This window comes from Sorex araneus, chromosome 1 (genome assembly GCF_027595985.1).
Source record: "Sorex araneus isolate mSorAra2 chromosome 1, mSorAra2.pri, whole genome shotgun sequence".
In the NCBI taxonomy this organism is placed as follows: Eukaryota; Metazoa; Chordata; class Mammalia; order Eulipotyphla; family Soricidae; genus Sorex; species Sorex araneus.
This window is the reverse complement of record NC_073302.1, coordinates 263,184,723-263,204,251: the sequence shown is the minus strand read 5'-3', so window position 1 is coordinate 263,204,251 and position 19,529 is coordinate 263,184,723. Positions and strand designations below refer to the sequence as shown.

At 35.4% G+C, this 19,529-nt stretch overlaps 1 non-coding gene across 1 annotated transcript; it reads right to left on the bottom strand.

The window, feature by feature from the left end:
* Positions 1-8,106: 8,106 nt before the first annotated feature.
* Positions 8,107-8,241, bottom strand: LOC129401493 (U8 small nucleolar RNA). Its single transcript, XR_008628384.1, has one exon. It is a non-coding gene; the product is annotated as a U8 small nucleolar RNA (small nucleolar RNA).
* Positions 8,242-19,529: the final 11,288 nt, after the last annotated feature.

Here is a 19,529-nt window from a genome sequence, read left to right as displayed (position 1 = left end):
CAGAGCCTGGCAAGCAACACATGGCATACTCCTATGCCAGGAAAAAAATCTCACAATGGAAACGTTACTGGTGCCCTCTCGAGCAAATCGATGAACAATGGGATGACAGTGATACAGTGATATGTCACTATTATTGCACTGCCCAATTAATTGTTCTTTGAACAATAGTAGAACTGGGCCTTCAAGGTTGTCTATAATGTTCAATATACCTGCTACCAGTGGTTTTCTAAAGGCAAACTCTATATTCAAGGTTACAGGTAAACAATTCCACTGTCAAAACTCAAATACACAATCACACTGGTGTTAGTACATTCTAAGTGAATAATAATGTCAAAAATTGCTGCTGTTGTTAATTTGTAATTATAGATACCCACAATTTTTTACATCCAAGAGATAGGAAAAAGAACATATTCTTGTGAGCCCAGTCACCACAGAAAAATTACAAATTGGAATTAAATTTCAGCTTAAGTGCTTGAAAAAAGTGGATTTTCAGTTAATAAAAAGATTATAATTGGATATCTATTTTCCATTGTTTCTGCAGTAGCAAAATTATGAAAGATCTGCACAGTAGTCTACTATTTGGTCCAAGGCATGTACCCAATAGGTGTTCAATCAGCCCTAATTATTGCTGCTGTTTCAGTACTTTAAGGTGGCCTTAGAACATCTTACAATCAATCAAAAAAGAGTGAAAATTACATTAGTAGATTTATTTTTATTATCTTACCACACAAAGATGGCAAAGAGTAAATAGAGCAGATACCTCCTAACTGAACATTGTTAAAGGAGTACTTTCAAAGCAGCATGAACCCAATGCCTACTGCTTGATTTAGACATTGCCGTCCTTCCGTGTCCTGCTTGTGTAAATTGTGTTGACATCTCTCTAAGAACAGGCAGCAGAATTCTGCTCTATTTTATTTTCTTGAATAGAAGTCAGTAAGATTTTTTAAAAAGTAAGATGCTGATTTAAACCGTTAAGCATGAAAAGCGGAAGAAGGAAGGAGGGAAGGAAGGAAAGAAGGAAGGAAAGAAGGAAGGAAGGAAGGAAGGGAGGGAGGGAGGGAGGGAGGGAGGGAGGGAGGGAGGGAGGGAGGGAGGAAGGAAGGAAGGAAGGAAGGAAGGAAGGAAGGAAGGAAGGAAGGAAGGAAGGAAGGAAGGAAGGAAGGAAGGAAGGAAGGAAGGAAGGAAGGAAGGAAGGAAGGAAGGTTGAGTGATAAAAATCCTTCCAGCATCACTAAGACCATTGTAAAGTTGTGTCTGATACACATTTGACTTGTGTTGCGGCAGTTGGTTCTTACAATCCAGCTTTTAGAGCCTTGAGATTCTTAGGCAGAGATAAGGTTATTCTCTTCACAGAAAAGTAATTAAGTCTCAGTATAATCAGATTGAGGTGCTTCATCTTCTTTCTGGAGAAGTCAGAGAGAGAGAGAGAGAGAAAGACCGAGAGATTGAGAGACAGAGAGTGAGAGAGAGAGAGATTGAGAGACAGAGAGACAGAGAGAGAGAGAGAGATTGAGAAGTAAAGGAAAAGAAATTAAGCACCCACACCTAATCTGCATTGGGGAACTTCTACAATGGATCTTGCATTAGGATGTCCTCAGAATCGGATTAGGTAGGTCTTTTCGAGGCTTTCTTCGAATCAGTGTCTCTGCAAATAAATTCTGCTAGCTGTTATCTCAGAGTTTTGGGAAGCAGAGCCAGAGAATATTTCTTCTGCAATAAAGGAGGGACCAGAAATTAGTAGTGGTCATGGTATAGCAGCCCTGCACATAAAAATCGCATTATTGGTTCTAGTATTAAAACAAAAATGTCTAAAAATTTTTTTAATTAGGAACCAAATAGAACAAAAGGCACTTTTGGTCTGACACATGTTGCTGTGGTGGCCTGGGCACTGGTTTGATTCCAGGAACCACAGATGGTTCCCTAACTGTCACTCAGAGCAGAGCCTGATATAGACCCTGGGAACTACTGGGTGTGACTCATCGCCCCAATTTCTTTTTTTTTTTTTTTTTTTTTTTGCTTTTTGGGTCACACCCAGCGATGCTCAGGGGTTACTCCTGGCTTTGCACTCAGGAATTGCTCCTGGCAGTGCTTGGGGGACCATATGGGATGCCGGGGATCGAACCCGGGTCGGCCGCGTGCAAGGCAAACGCCCTACCCGCTGTGCTATCGCTCCGGCCCCCTCATCGCCCCAATTTCTATAAACGAAATTAATTAAGTTTCATTGGGGCTATTGCCTTTGTTGAATTATCTCCTGAGAAATGTCAACTTTAAGGTTTGTAAGAGCTGCAGTGGCCAGAATAGAAGATGAGTTATTAAAGGAATACATCACTAAGAAATAAAATCCCTGAGGGACATATTTACAAATATTGTACATATATATTTCATCGGATTCCTGTTTTTTAAAACTAAGAGGTACATAATTGCAAGAGGAAAACAGAAGTGTAACATTCACCCATGTAAAGACAAAACTCCATAGAAATATCACGTTATATCATAATAGAATATCCAATCTCTATGCACAAAGTGATCGTCTTCTTCATTAATTTTAATAGAAAATTAATGTCATATTGTGTTTTTTAATTTTTTGTGTTCTAGGACCAAAAGCTGTTTTGTTTCTTCCAACTATATATACTAATTATGTTATACCCCCACAACAAATGCCACAGTCAAACCAATCTGTTTTAAATTCATGCATTTTAAGGAGAAAGTGATTAAAAATTGAAGTTACTCATATTTTGCAAAGCACAAGCCAGGAGAATAATGCTGTCATACTTAACTCTTTTTTTAACTAGTTAACTCCTTGTTTTGCTTCCTTAAAATCATTTGTGAATCTTAAAGATAAAGTATAAAGTGAAACAGTTTTGTGTAAGCAGTTATTCAGTATTTTTTTTAATAATGTTATAGAAGATTTGGAACAATTGAACTTTTTTTAGTGATAATAATATTTTGCTTACATCAAGCATTTTCAAATATATTAATCTAAATAGTTTAAATATCTACAGAAAATTAGTAGAGAAAATAAATGACCTACAAGAACCAGCTGCAGATTGGTAATCAAATCTGTAATATTGTGTCTTGGAAAGGAACCATGGAGCTGCATATTAAATACCTGACATTATTTTTTCTGCTCCCAAAGAGAATATGACTTTCCCCTGCAAAACATTCAAATTGTAGTTTGTATCCAATGCTCTCAGACTCTCAAATTGTTTAAGACTTTAAAATTTAATCAAGGGATTTCTTAATGGAAGCTAGGAAGAGCAACATCAGAAATACATTTGACAAAAGGGTAACAAATTTCTACTTAATTATTTACAATGGCCATATACAGCTACAGAGAGACAGAAAAGTAGTCAGACTCTTGCAAATCAAACTCAGCTGTCTGAAGGAACAAGGGCATCAATTCGTCCTCACACCATGCAAACAGTTTTCAAGATTGCATCTTGTTGATCTTGATGAAATTACAAGACTAGGATCTGAAACTTCCTGCTGGTAATTTATGGCCACAGGTCACTCTGAATTGAATGCTTTCAGGGTATAGAGAGCCTTCTTGTCATTTGCATGCATTTCATTTTACAACCTAAAGCATGCCTTTTATCAATGCTAAAAGCCACTATTCATTTTTTGAGCCATTTTTCTTCCATTTCTCTGCCTCTCTTTCTCAATCTCTGTATCTCTCTAAAATAAGCAGGCATGCATCCCCCCAATGTAACCCCTTCAGACAAACAAAGCCCAATGTTATGGTAAAACGTATAAGAAAAAAGCAAGTTTAATTCCAAGTTTGTCAATAAATTTCTCTTTCGTCCATTTACTAAGCTAAACTTACATTATAAATAAAATATCTTAGTTGTTATTCTCATAGAGAAGCATCTTAGCTTTCATGCTTTGCATTATGCAACTTTTCTTTTACAAATAATTGCCAAGATTTTAGTTTACTGAAACATAGATATACTGTTCAAACAAATAACTGCTGCCCTTGAAATGTTAGTACAGAATACATTTATCAACCTTCACATTTCTAAGTTTAATGTTATAATATGCCTCAGATTATTTAAACTTTTTTAACAAATAAAAGTAAACATTTTTTTTTACAGAAGAGCATTATAAATAACTCCTTAGCTTTCTAAAAAAAATGTGCCTCTTGAAGAGGTGATATTAGCTGTAGCACTGTAGCACTGTCATCCTGTTGTTCATAGATTTGCTCAAGCGGGCACCAGTAACGTCTCCATTGTGAGACTTGTTACTGTTTTTGCTATATCGAATATGCCATGGATACCTTGCCAGGGTCTGCCGGGTGGGTGGGATACTCTTGGTAGCTAGCCAGGCTCTCTGAGAGATATGGAGGACTTGAACCTGGGTCAGCCACCTGCAAGGCAAACGTCCTACCGGCTGTGCTACCGCTCCAGTCTGATATTCGCTGGGACGACAGTGCTACAGTGCTACAGTCTTTCAGATATTAGCTAATCTTTTATGATTAAAAACTAATGGGTTGAAGAGATAGTAGAGCATGTAAGGTGGCGCCTTGAACACAGCTGACCTGGGTTTAATCACTGATACCCATGTGGCTCCACAAACATGTGAGACGTGATACCTGAGCACAAATTTATGTGGTCCCAAAACCATCCCCTCCAAAACAAGACAGCCACCAGTTAAGCAAATAGTATATGTGTATTTTAGCTATTGAATTATTTGGATAAACTAAGTACAATTTTCTGAAAACAAAGTTCTTACAAACGTACGCAGCCAATGCAAGAAATTATTAAAGTATCTTTGTTCAGGATTGTGATGAAGAAGTCTGACCATCTCATAGGTGGGTGGCCAGGCAAACTAATAGCTTGATGCTCTTCCTTTTCCTGGAGCAAGCAGATGCCATTGGGGCATTCTAGAATGCGACAGGGACAAATGGAGATGTTACTGGTACCTACTTGAGCAAATCAATGAGCAACAGGATGACAATGATACAATGATACAGTGATCTTAAAGTTTATTTTTTTAGCATGTTATGCATAACACTGAGGCTTCATGCATGAGGCTCATCCGAATATGTGGAGAGGGGCCTTGGGCATGGCTGTGGCTGGGCTCACACATGAAGATACCGGCAGAGGAACCCAGGTATATGGGACCAGGATCTGAGACCTCCAAGTGTGCTCTGATCAGGACTGGGCCTCTTCTGCCCAAATTTCCAATTTTCCAGTAGCTAGGCGGTCACACCCAGGGACTGCCCCGGCACCATGTAATTCCACCAATGGACAACATCCAGGGACTATAAAACCAAGCTCCCTGACATCTTATAGTCTACTTCTCCCTCTGGGAGACTCTGGTAAGCTACTGAGAGTTTCCTGCCCACAAGGGAGAGCCTCGCAGACTCCCCATGGCGTATTCATATGCCAAAACCTGTAACAATTCTGGGTCTCATTCCCCTGACCCTGAAAGAGCCTCCAATGCAGCATCATTGGAAAGGACGGACAAGTAAAGAGAGGCTTCTAAAATCTCAGGGCTAGGACGAATGGAGACATTACTGAGACTGCTCGAAAAATTAGATGATCAACGGATGATGATGATGATGATGATGATGATGATAATGATAATAATGATAATGACGATGCATAAGACTGGAGAATTTTTTGTCACATTACACTAATAGCAATATAAAAATTCTAAAATGATCATCTTAAAATTTGAAAGAATCCTATGAATCACTATATTCCACGTAATGAAATCTTTTATATTATCCTTCACATTAGTCACAGAGTCATTGAGTCACCCATCATCAAATTGTATCTCATATTTATACCAAGATCCTTTGTTACATAATTGATACCTGTCATTACCTATATTATATCTCTTGTTTAGTATACATTTGTGTATGAACTTGAAATACAACAGTTTTCATCACTATGCTGGACATGGTTTACAATTATCCTTGCTTTATTATAAACTGTTATAATAAATTCACCATCCTATAAAACAAAATATGTGAATACTTATTAATTGCTTTGTTGACTAAATTCTAACTGGTCAAAATAAATTTACAATATCACTTCTCTTCACCACTCTAGAAATATATGAAAATTTGCTTTGCTTAAAAAAATTCACTACAAGAGAAAATTTGAAAAATGAATTAGAATTAACAAACTTATAAACAACTTATAATAATATTCACACTTGGTAAAAACATAAATAGCTCTAATTTCATGAGTAATCTAAACTATTCCATTTCAGGAAGAACTAGCAAGAGTTTCCATCAGAATAAGTGGAAGCCCATAGGAAAGTATGGCTTACCAAGAAATTCTGACAACAGTGTCTTTTTATATTTTTAGAACCCCACAGGATCTGAGATATTATCCAGCTTGCTAATTAACATATTAGCCCATCAGACTTGCCCAGGGGATAGCAGAAGATATTTGAGATTTGAGGGTCAAAAACAAAGAATTGTTTTTGTTAAATTGTTAAAGTAAATTGTTACTTTATTTACTTCATCACAGCAGAGATTATACCAGTTCTTATGCTCTTCATAATTCACAAAGGTGAAGTAGAGTTACTGTCAAGATGTGCTTTTTACACATCGTGGCATTGTGACAATTGAAAAAACTTGAGCTTTGAAAATTTCAATATTTTAAAAAATGGTTCCTACTTGCTGAGATAGTACAGTAGTAAGGTTCTGTACTATGTGTATGCGACTGCCTTGCTTTGATATCCTGAGCAACACCAGGGGTGATCCCTGAGCATAGAGAAAAGATTAAACCCTAAACCCGGGACGTATGGCTAAAGTCAACCCTTTCCCCAAGTGAAAATATAAATGGCTGTTAACCAAAGCTGCTAACCGACTCCACGCCAGGGTGTTTTCACTAGTAGCACCCCAGAGGGGGACGAGTGAGAACCCTCCCTGCCCCAGGGGACCCAGCCCTAGCAGCTGACCACTACCCAACTGCCACCACGCTCTAGGCAGCTTTCCGAACCACACATTATAAGACACTTCCTACCCCATTTTCCATAATTATTACTCCATATTCGATGGAGTTCAGACAGTAGGCAACAAATCATAGAGAGTATATATATATAATATATATATATATATATATATATATATATATATATATATATACACCTCTCAGACAGCCAGGCAAGCTACTGAGAGTATCCCGCCCACCTGGGGAGAGCCTAGCAAGCTACCCGTGGTGCATTTGATATGCCAAAAAACAGTAACGATAGGTCTCATTCCCCTGAACCTGAATGAGTCTCCAATTGTTGGGAAAGAGGAGTAAGGAGAGGCTGCTAGAATCTCAGGGCTGAGAGTAATAGAGACATAACTGGTGCCCGCTCTAATAAATTGACTAACAATAGGATGACAGTGATACAGTGATACCAGTGAACCAAGCTGTGCAAACTTTTTCCAGCAGGAAATCTTTGTCTCTTTTAAGCTGGCCATCTAACAAACTTATACACAAACCATGAATGGAGAGGGACAGTTTTCATCTCTGAATACTTCTCTCTTTCTTCTTCTTTCTTTCTTCTTTCTTTCTTTCTTTCTTTCTTTCTTTCTCTTTCTTTCTTTCTTTCTTTCTTTCTTTCTTTCTTTCTTTCTTTCTTTCTTTCTTTCTTTCTTTCTTTCCTTCTTTCTCTTTCTTTCTTCTCTTTCTCTTTCTTTCTTTCTTTCTTTCTTTCTTTCTTCTTTCTTCTTCTTTCTTCTTTCTTTCTTTCTTTCTTTCTTTCTTCTTTCTTCTTCCTTCCTTCCTTCCTTCCTTCCTTCTTTCTCTCTTTCTTTCTTTCTCTTTCTTCCTTCCTTCTTTCTTTCTTTCTTTCTTTCTTTCTTTCTTTCTTTCTTTCTTTCTTTCTTTCTTTCTTTCTTCTTTCCTTCCTTCCTTCCTTCCTTCCTTCCTTCCTTTCCTTCCTTCCTTCCTTCCTTCCTTCCTTCCTTCCTTCCTTCTTCTTTCTTTCTTTCTTTCTTTCTTCTTCTTTCTTTCTTTCTTTCTTTCTTTCTTTCTTTCTTTCTTCTTTCTTTCTCCCTCCCTCCTTCCTTCCTTCTTTTCGCCCTTCCTTCCTTCCTTCCTTCCTTCCTTCCTTCCTTCCTTCCTTCCTTCCTTCCTTCCTTCCTTCCTTCCTTTTAGAAGCAGACAGGAGCAATTAAGGTGTTGAATCCCTAATTGCGCAGAGATATTAATTACGTATCTTTCAAAAATCCAATCATCTTGTTGTATCTGCCCTCTGAATAGAGGAACAGGTAAGGATAATCTTGCCTGATGATCTATCTTCCAACATGTCTTGCCATACACACATCTTAGAAATTTAGTTCAAGTCAAAGGCTGATTAAACTGATAGAACATCATAGCGAACAGTTTTAAACCTTTTAACATGTGAAATTTCACTGTTAATACACATTGTTCACATATATTTCAAACTTGCAAAAATGATTAACATTGCAAATTTGTTGTCATGATAAAAAAATCTAATTTTTGTACATATTTCTTACCAAGGACTGAGTCAGTTTTCAATTGAATTTATTTAAAATTTTGTAATTATAATGTGAAATATTTTTTGTTGGCCTAATACTCTAAGAACAATAACAGGATCAGCATAACTCTTAACTCTAATTCAAAGATTCTTTCATTTTGCATGAAATTCAGCTTTGTTATGATTAAATTGATCCTAACAGTTTTAGAAATCAGTAGTTTTAGGTTTGAAATGTATCCTTTCATTTGTTCATTCTCATGCCCTTTTTAATACAATTATTTCCCTGTCACCATCAAATTATCTGGAGGGATATTTTCTCCCCTTCCAGATGGGAGAAAATCAAGAAATGAATTGTATAAATCTGAAGTTAAATCTTGGTATCCATCTCTATAATATTTGGGGATAACTGATAACTACAAAATGAGGATAAAATCTTTCATATCCCTGCGAAAAATAAACTACTCAGTGATCTACAGACTGAGGCTGTCTTGAACTGTCAATAACTTTCAGTAGTTTTTTAAGGGAATAAAATAACTTCTAATTTTTATTTTCAATGTATCATATGGACTTCTTTAATTTTATTTAAAAAAATTAAGATTGCAGCCACATGTAGTGAAGGTGAGGGTCTATGTAAAATGTATGCATGTGAGCGTGGAAGGGTGATGTATGCTGTGTGTTCACAGGTTCTCCGGGCAGCGCTCTCCCTCTCTCTCTCTCTCTGTCTCTGTCTCTGTCTCTCTCTGTCTCTGTCTCTGTCTCTGTCTCTCTCTCTCTCTCTCTCTCTCTCTCTCTTCTCTCTCTCTCTCTCTTCTCTCTCTCTCTCCCCACCTGCTTTCAGTGCTCTTGAGCCACCGTGTATGGACCTGATAGGGACGGCTGTTGGCAATGGGCAACAAGAACAAGGACCAAGCTAGTTGCTGATTAGTTGTCATTTATTCAATCTCTTGTCTCTCCCATCTCACACACTCTTACTTCCTAGGCCCTCATTCCTAGATCCCAGATCCCTGAATTCTGACTCTGACTCTTCTCACTCTGACAACTCCTTGACTCTCTTTTTCTGTCTCCTCTTCTGCCTTTTTCTGCTGCTTCTTCCCTGGATCCTGACTCTGACCCTCCCCCCGACTCTCTTCCTGTCTTAGCTTATATAGTAATCCACTTAAATAGTTGCAGTAAATTTACTTCTAATATTTCTAGCAATGTCCTTCTGTATGAGCACAGTAAGAGATAGATAAACTTAAAGTTCAGTCCTTCCTGAGGACATCTCACTATATATTCCAGACCACAGTCCTCAGGCCAGGCTAGTCTTCCTAACCCCAGCAGGGTCCTAACCTCGCCTTACTTTTGGATCATGAGAGCATTTGTCTATGACCATGCTCTCAATTTATAGTTGAGTATTGTGGTGCTATGGCCTGGCCCAATTCAATGCTGGGGTAGCTCACAGCTTGTCCTGTGTCTTTTCAGTCCCTCCTTGGGACCCTGCTTTTGGTGTGCTAAGAACTAAGGGCAACTGAGTCTAGAAAGCAGATGCCCAGGAGTAAATATCATTCAGAGTCAATTAACTCCCAAGTTACAAAAGCATAATATTAACTGTCTTCCTGCGTCCATAAAGAAAGGACATTGATTTAAGGTATACTATACAAAAGACATAATTTACAATACAAGTTCAGTGTCCTTAGATCTGATCTTAAAAGCTAACAGAATCTGATTAAGGAAAAAAGTGATTAACTGATTGGGGAGGAGATCACGGAGAAGAATTTACAGATAAACAAAGCAATGGGAGTGACTCAGGAGTACAAGCAATGGGTGTAACCCAATAAACCTAAATTCCCTGCGGCAAGACTGGAAGGACAAACCCAATGTTATCCTACAGGCCTATCACTGTCACTGTCATCCCATTGTTCATCAATTTGCTCAAGTAGGCGCCAGTAAAGTCTCTATTTATCTTAGCCCTGAGATTTTAGCAGCCTCTCTTTACTCGTCCTTCCCAAAGGTGCCGCATTGAAAGCTCTTTCAGGGTCAGGGGAATGAGACCCATCACTGTTACTGCTTTTGGCATATTGAATATACCACAGAGAGCTTTCCAGTCTCCGGCATGTGGGTAGGATACTCTCGGTAGCTTGCCCGTTCTCCAAGTGGAAGAACTGACAATAAGAGATCGTGCGGCCACATTCGTTTTGGGGAGTTTTGTTTTATAGTCTCTGGCACTTGGCCGTTGATGGGATTTCACTGCGCTGGGGGCAGTTTGTAGGTATGACTACCTTTCTACTGGAAAATGGGGGATCTGGGTGAAGAAGGCCCAGTCCTGATCTAAGCAGGCTTGGAGATCTCAGCCATGGGTTCCACACACCTTGTTCCTCTGCAAATTCCTTCATGGTGAGGCGCGTCCAAGCATGTGGAGAATCGCCTTGTGCATGACTGTGGCTGGGTTTAGGAGGTTTTGGCTGGCAGGGCTCTGCTTGGGGCAGGGAGGGAGACTCAACCCACCCCCTCTGAGGGGCCCCGGTAAAGACAGTCAGGCTCAGGGGCAGGAGACTTTGCCTATACCGGCCTATACTTGGGATCAAATCTGGAGTCTGTTATATTGGAGGCATTTATTGTATTCAAAGAGCCACATCCTCTGTCTCAGAACTTATCTTTAATATGTGACTATTATTAAAATGAAAAATATATAACTCACAAGTTAGGAATAATATTTGCTTTCAGTTAAATCAATAAAAGATTAGTTGATAGAAAAATAGACAATCTGATAAAGAAAAGGAAAAGGTTATAAGCAAACTCATAAAGTGGCAGAAATGTGTAATATATAAATGAAATATGCTCTGTCTTTGATAAAAAAACTATAATTTAATCTAAAATAAAATGATATTTGATGTCACAAATTTGATAAGTATTTACAAATTAGAAAATAAATATAAATTTTTGAAGAATATGAAATTCTAGCATACTTATGAATCTCAGATATTTTCATTTAATACTTATGAGTGAAAACTGAGTAATTATTCTGAAAAAACAATTTAGTAGCATCTTGCATTTAAGTGAACTTTCATAAATTATTTTTAGGTGACATAAAAATGCACCATGATTTATCTTATTTTACTTTTTAAAAAACATTTTTTGGTATATGGTGAACATACCTAATAGTTTTGGTGGAGTCACTCCCAATGGTGCTCCAGGGACTGTGTGGTGCTCAGGGGACCATATGGAATGCTGTGAATTGAACCCAGGTCAGCTGCGTGCAAGGCAAACACCATTACTTGGTGTGCTCCAGCCCCAATGTTTGAAAATTTTTGAATTGAATTAATAATACACAAAAATTAAATGACAGCTTTATAGCAACAGACTACATTGTACAAATAGAAAATATATTATGGAAAAACATTATAAAACAAAGAAAAGCAGCAATTAAAATGTGATAATATATAAACAGCAAATATGTTGCAAAAGATTTTAATGATAAGATGAGTAATTAATTTGGAAATGAAATGTGTGTGTATTTGAGAAATACACTCTGAAAAAGACCAATAGACTGGTAAAGCACACATACATGCACACGCATACACACTCACACACACACACTAATTGTTAATAATTCATTTCCTTATATGGAAAACATTACATGTTTTAATTATTTATTATCATGCTTCATAAGTTACACATATGCCTAACACTTTTATATACGAACTATGACACAATAAAAATTTGGATAAAAATGTCAGTCTGAATGTATAAGTCTAAGAAAGAGATGATAGATAATGATGTCTCCCTCACTCACACATGCTCACAGACAACACACAAATATGAGAGTGAGAGAAAATTCCTAAGTATTGCTTTGACAAAATCATAAGAGTTTATGTAATACATTTCCACATAGTGTTGTTAAAGTTTGGGAGATATTTCATCTTCAAAACTAATCTCCATTATGAAACTTAATTTTTGATTAACTTTTCTTGATTTATGAGCCTAATTCTCTTTTAAGATGCATCATTTCCCATCATTACTAAATTAGACTATTAATACTTCTCAGCTTTTTTCATAAGACCAGGTAAATTAAATGGAAACTTGAATGACTCATGATTTTGCAGTAAATGTATATATAAACAGTTACACATATATTTATATTAATCCAGTGAACAATTTTTTTGTTTTATGTGTTTGTGTCTTCTGCATACATGTGCACATATATATATATATGTACATATATTCTAAAAGAAAGCCTGTTGATTGTCATACCTCTCTTTTAATTGGAATTTTTTCTTCTGATATTTATTTTTTCCTAAATGTGTTCATATACATTAATAACGTGTATATAAAAAATGTCCACAGATAGTTTCCAATAAGAAAGTGTAAATAATGAATAGATGCTTTAGTTTTGGAGTGTTATAAATGAAAAATTGTACTTTCACTGCCTTCTTTCCACGTCAAAAAATAAAGGCAATATTGGCCTGGAAAGATAGTGCAGGAGTAAAATGCATGCCTAGCACCCGGGACCCAAATAGCATCCCTGAAGACTACCAAGCCAGACCTCTCAGTTGAGAAGCCTACCCAGAGAAAGCGGTTCAGAATAATTCAATTTTAAAATAAATTTGTTTAGCATTACTATTGTTGTGTAATACATCTGTTTTATAGACTAATCAATTATTGATGACTGAATTTTAAAATAAGACTCTTTCGAAACTAAATTAATATTTTATGAAACACTGAATTTGTGGTTTCTAAATACACGTTACAGTTTCTGTGGGTTCCATTGATGTCTTACAAAAAAAAAACTCTATAGGTTAATGCTTATATTATGTTAATATTAGATCTCACCAAGTCAGAGAGTTCAGTGCCCAGTTCTTCACATTACTGGTAATTTTTTAAACTGTATTGGTCAGTGCATCAGTATTATAACCTTGTTAAAGCCACAAATAATTTGTACATCTTAACATATGCAAAAATGACATTCTCAGCTTCATCATAAATAATATAAGAGAATATTTTATTGTTTGCTTTTATCTTTACATCTTAAAATGGAATGAAAAATGTAGGTTAGTTTGGATGAGAATAGATTCTATATTTGACACTATTCCTTACCATTATTTTGTGACTATAAAATTTTCACACCATTAAGAGGATAAATGAACATTAAATTTCCAAAGTTATATACATATATATGTATACATAAGGATGCTTATATATAAATCAGTTCTACTTTTTTACTAATTTACTTTTTGCAGTAGGCAGTTTTTGTTGTGCAAATAAAATACAAACTAAATATCTTACTAAAATAATTACATGTACATGTATAAATGTACATGTGTGATATGTGTGATATATATGAAGATGGGAATGTGTGTCTATGTATGTGTACATGTATATGTACATTTTAGATGAGAGGAAGAGAAAGCAATTGAGAGAAATATACATGGCAAAATTTTTTTTTATAATTCTAATATTTTAGAACACTGTTTTCTGAAATTAACCTGCCTCATAAAAACATAAAAAATATAAAAACATGAAAGATATAGAAAACATAATTAGTTCAGCTCAAGTATAGTTTTGAATACTTCAAGAATTTTGAAAAGATTATTTTAAATGTAAAATAAACTATCTTCCCAGAAGCTAATGGTAACACATATACAGGAAATAAAATGTAATGATATTGATTTTGCTATACGTCTTTAATAAGATTAGACACTATGACCAACTTAAACACTTTTACTTCTTTTATTAACCAGAGCAATTTTTAATTAAAAAAATAGGTTATTTATTTCCTACCAATGAGACTGAATGTCTCAGAATTTTTTTCAAAATGTTTCAGTGAACACTGTGAGCTTCTTCTTCTACAAGTACAACAGCACACCACCCTCCCTCAGTAAGGAAAAGATTACTCTTAGCTTTGCGTTATCATGGGATTTCTGTGAGATAGAGGCAAACTGAATTAAATAATTGAAGTTTCTATCAACTTCCCCTTCAACTACCTTTAAATGGTGCTTATTCACATACATGTACATGCAAATTCACACATCTGCAAACACACACTCACATCTCTTTTACAGTGTCATAAATCAACCCCAGGTCAAGTACAGGCTTTGAAAGAACTCTGCTACTGAGTCACATGATGGGCCTTAATATCTCATATAGGATTAGTGATTGTTGGGACTTTTTTTTATATCATCTAGACTAATTCTAGAATTAGAATATTGTGAAAAAAATTCTCTTCTTCATTTTTAAGACTACCACAATTCATTTAAGACCTCACTTTTTGTCTTCTGCAGTATTAAATAAATCCTGCCTCCAATTTCATCATACTTTTTGATAATTTATTTTTCTTAAAATGTAGGTCTGGTAACATTAGTCTTTCTTAAATTTTACAATGCTTCCATTGCCTACAAACTGGTTTCCATCAGTTTCAACATTATTTAAAGACCCTTCAGATCAGGTACAGACCTTCCTTTTCCTTCCGTTTAATCTTTATCCAATTGCACTCGCTACTTTTGAAGTATATTATGCCAATCTGATTTGTTCATACTGTTCCCCATGACTAGAACATCTAGCCCATTTTGTTTCTCTTTATCATTCAAGCTGTGATTTGAGCACTATTTTTATGTAAAACATATCTGATCCTCCTGAAAAATTTTTCTTTTTAGATTTTTTCATTAAGCTCTAATTTACAATATTTATTTTACTATTATTATGTTATGTTATTTCTTTATATGTCAAATTCATTATCAGCATTCATTGATTGAGGTATCTCTTTGACTAGACTCAGTTTCTTTAAGAAAAGATCTTAACTATCCTAGCTGGCAGTTCAATACTGGTTTGAAATATAGTAGGCCCTTTCTCAACTGATAACTACTGAAGACTAGTTTAAATAAAGGCCTAGATACAAGAATGTTAGCAACATAATATGAATAAAATATAAAGATTACACAAATGACTTTACATGTTTATATTAATTTATATCTAAAATCTATGTGTTTATATTACAATATAGTATTTTCTGATATGGTTGTTATAGTGAAGTTTCCCAAGTATCACAGAACAAATAAACATGTCAATCATAAGACAATGGATTCCAAAATTTTAACTAACTCTTATGCTGAACAATTATAAAATGTTATAAGAAAAAATATATATTAAGATTCAGTGATAACTAAAGTTTTGTTTTGATTATAAACATCTTCATTTTCATAATGAGCAATGTTGAATTGTGGAATTCTATATCCTTGAATCATCTATAGAAACTTTCTTCATAGTCTTTCAGCTGTCTCTAAATATCTCAATATGGCACATATAAATTATTTTTGTTTTATGAGCAGATTTGTTCATTCACTGTTGGTGAAACTGTTGGCTAATTTGACATCTATGAAAAATTAAAATATAAAAAACTCAAAACTAAAAAATGCACACACCAACGTGATCCAGTGTCTGTACAGTTTTCACGTATCTTGGAATACAAAAACATCGCATACTATTTATTATAGCCAAAATTTACAAACAGACCATGTACTAGAATAGTAAGTGAAAAAAGAAACTATAGCCGATATACACAATGCAATGATACTCAACTATAAGAAAATGCAGAATCCTGCAGTTTGCTGAAATGTGGATAGAACTGAAAATATCGGGCTAAATAAAGTAAGTCAGAAGAAAGACAAATCTTAGGAGATGTAGCTCATTTGACAAAAGAGAAAGAAACAAAGGAAGGTAATCAACAATGGTCAATAAAAACAGATCCTAAGATTCTGCCACATAATTGAGTTTGCAAAAGTGATACTGTGAGGATAGGAGGTATTGTAGAGGGATGTTGAAACAATTGTGGTAGGTGTGGTGCAGTAACATTATATGTCTAAATAATTAATATTTATAATACTTTAAATTATAATATGTCAATAATATGTATATATTAAAACTTTTAAGTACTTAGCCCCAGTTGTCCATAGAGTTTTGCTAGAGTTCCATAATTATTTAAACTTTAAAATTGTTCAAAAAACATTTGTTTCCTAAAAATTAGCTTTTGGGTAATGCTACTGCTTAGTCCTGGTTCTGTGTTTAGGGATCACTTCTGGTGGTATTCAGGGGACTTTATGTAGTGTAGGGAATTTAACACAGGTGACTACGTAAAAGACAAGTGCTTTAACCACTTTACTTTCTCTTTTCCTATTTTCTTTTCCTTGTTAAAATTGTTTAAAAGCAATTTAGAGTCACATTTCTCTATGATATACTTGTATTAATAGGGCTTGCATATTCAGAATAAAAGTAATAGGCTGAAGCACCCACAAACTCAAAATACATCATATAAAATATATGATATATTCTTCCACTCATATAATACATATATGATCTATCTATATTTCTAAATGAATTATTTTACCACTGATGTAATATAGGAAAGAACATGATTTTCTTAGTACTTCATTTATTTAGCTTTCTTGTCACAGGCATATATGACTTGAAGACAGGTTTATATTTGTGTGTGAACACACATTCATTGACATACAGTTTCCTATCTTAAGTACCATATGGTGTCTCTTTAAATCTTTTGTCATCCAGATTGTATAGACGTTTACTATTGATTTGGCTTATCTAACTCATTTTCAGAAATGAAATGAGCTTTCTGATTAACTTGACTCATTCTTAAATGTATAGATTAAATGTCCCTTAATGAGTCTGCTCACATCTGGTATTCCAGATGTTTGCTATAATAATCATATAAAAATTGACACAGCATTTGCAAGGCCATGAACAATACTGAAGAATGAATAAGTCAGAATTGTATCCCTTTCTGCATATGATTCTCTAGTAATTGGGTATTCTCTACAGTACTATCCAAATCAATTCATCAAAATCCCAAAACCTAAGTAGTTTTTAACCAGCCTTAAATAAACTGGAGTCATAAATAGCACCAAACAAATTATCTATTCAAGATTCTCGTCATGCTTGTCTTTCTGTAAGAAAGTCCTATGAGGAAGCATCTTGAAGTGTTTTCTTAATAGTGATAGTTTTTTTCTTAAAAATTAGAACAAGTGACTGATGGGATACAGTGCAGTCTGCTCCAGACAAATATCACCAGGAGACTAGACAGCCACATTGAAGCTGACTGCAAGAAAAGGACCAAACTGTAGCTATTAGGAAAGAGGATGGTGGTGGAACAGAGATGGCAGTGGTGGTGGCTACCATCACACAGCAGGTTGGGACACTGAGGCTTTGTGGCAACCAAAATATTTTTGGTGAGGTCACAGTGATAGTACAGTGTGTTGGGAGTATGCTTTGGAAGCAAACAATCCTAAGTAAATCTCCAGTACCTGATATGGTTCCCTGAAAACTGCCAGGAATAATTCCTGAGTGCAGAGCTAGGAGTAACCCCTGAGTGTACTGGGTGTGACCAAAAAGCCATAAAGAAAACAACAACAACAACAACAACAATAACAACAACAAAAGAATGGTTCTGGAGGACTGAAAAGTTTTATATACACATATATATTACACATATAATTGGTATGAGGATATGATAGATATTTCGATGCTTACTATATAGTGATAACAATTGAAGAGCATAAATAAATATTTCAAACAACCTGAATTTAATAATTGAGGTTTGCAAGAATTTCTAAGTTCATGTTTGTGATGGGAGATTTTATGACAAAAGCACTAAATACATTCATTTTTATTTTTTATTCAATGATGCTTCTTTGCATAAAACCATGAGAATATATAAGTAGCTTTAAAATATTAATTTTAATTATTTTCTTTAAGGTATCATAGCAACTGGAATAATAGAACAGTGGGTCTGGAGTTTGCCTTGCACACGACTGACCCAGGTTTGATTCCTCTGTCCCTCTCGGAGAGCCTGGCAAGCTACTGAGAATATCCCGTCTGCATGGCAGAGTCTGGCAAGCTCTCTGTGGCATATTCAATATGCCAAAAATAGTAACAAGTCTCACAATGGAGACCTTACTGGTGCCCACTAGAGCATATCAATGACCAAGGAGACAACAGTGCTGCAGACAGTGCATCACAACGACAATTGTAAGGAGATCATTATTTTCTAAGTTCACAGTTACTACACCAAACACCTCACTAGTGTTTCAAGATTCTTCCACTATTTTCCCGTGAGAAAAAACCTGAATACCTTTTGTTTAGATTTACTCTGACACACTGAAATTATGGCTAGAAATAATCAGGAAAAATGAGCTATATTTTCTTTAGCAACTTTAGCAAATCAGGAAAAGTATAAAATGAGGGAAGATGTAGCTTAAAGAAAGTACCTATGGAAATCATTCTTTCTTCATATGATTTATTTCTCATTTCATCATTTATTTCTCAGATTCTAATGTAATCATAAGTTAAAATATTATTTTTTAGACATGTATTATGTTTTATAACACTATTTCATCGTGTTCTTCATAACTAATGTACAACTTGCACACCTATGTTTCAAAAATATTGGGGCTGGAGCGATAGCACAGCGGGTAGGGCGTTTGCCTTGCACGCGGCCGACCCGGGTTCGAATCCCAGCATCCCATATGGTCCCCTGAGCACCGCCAGGAGTAATTCCTGAGTGTAGAACCAGGAGTAACCCCTGTGCATCGCCGGGTGTGACCCAAAAAGCAAAAAAAAAAAAAAAAATATTGGTAAAAATTATGCACTGATAGAACCACCAGTTCAATTCAGTTTCACATATAGCAACATGTTGATAATATGCAAAACACATTACTAGATATTATTGAGTATCTAGAGAGCATTATAGAAAATCAAATTTGTAGAAATGAGACTATGCTTACCTGGACAGGGAAAATTTTAAGAAAAGTGAAGTGGGGTTAGAAGAAATGATTATATCTTTGTAGAAGGTAAGAAAGTCTAAATTCCCATGGAATTGACATTTATCAAAACTGATAGCATAAAGAATACACTGCATTGACTGTATTATGAGTTGGAAGATTCTTCGTGGCAATGTTTCTGGCACACTGGGAAAAAAAGATATGGCTTGCCCATATATTTAGTGAAAGCTTGCCTGCAGTTCAAATGTCTGCTTTTTCCATAGCTGTCTATGGGAGGTACAGGAACAGAATGAGAGGTGTTCTGTCTTTTATTCTTTC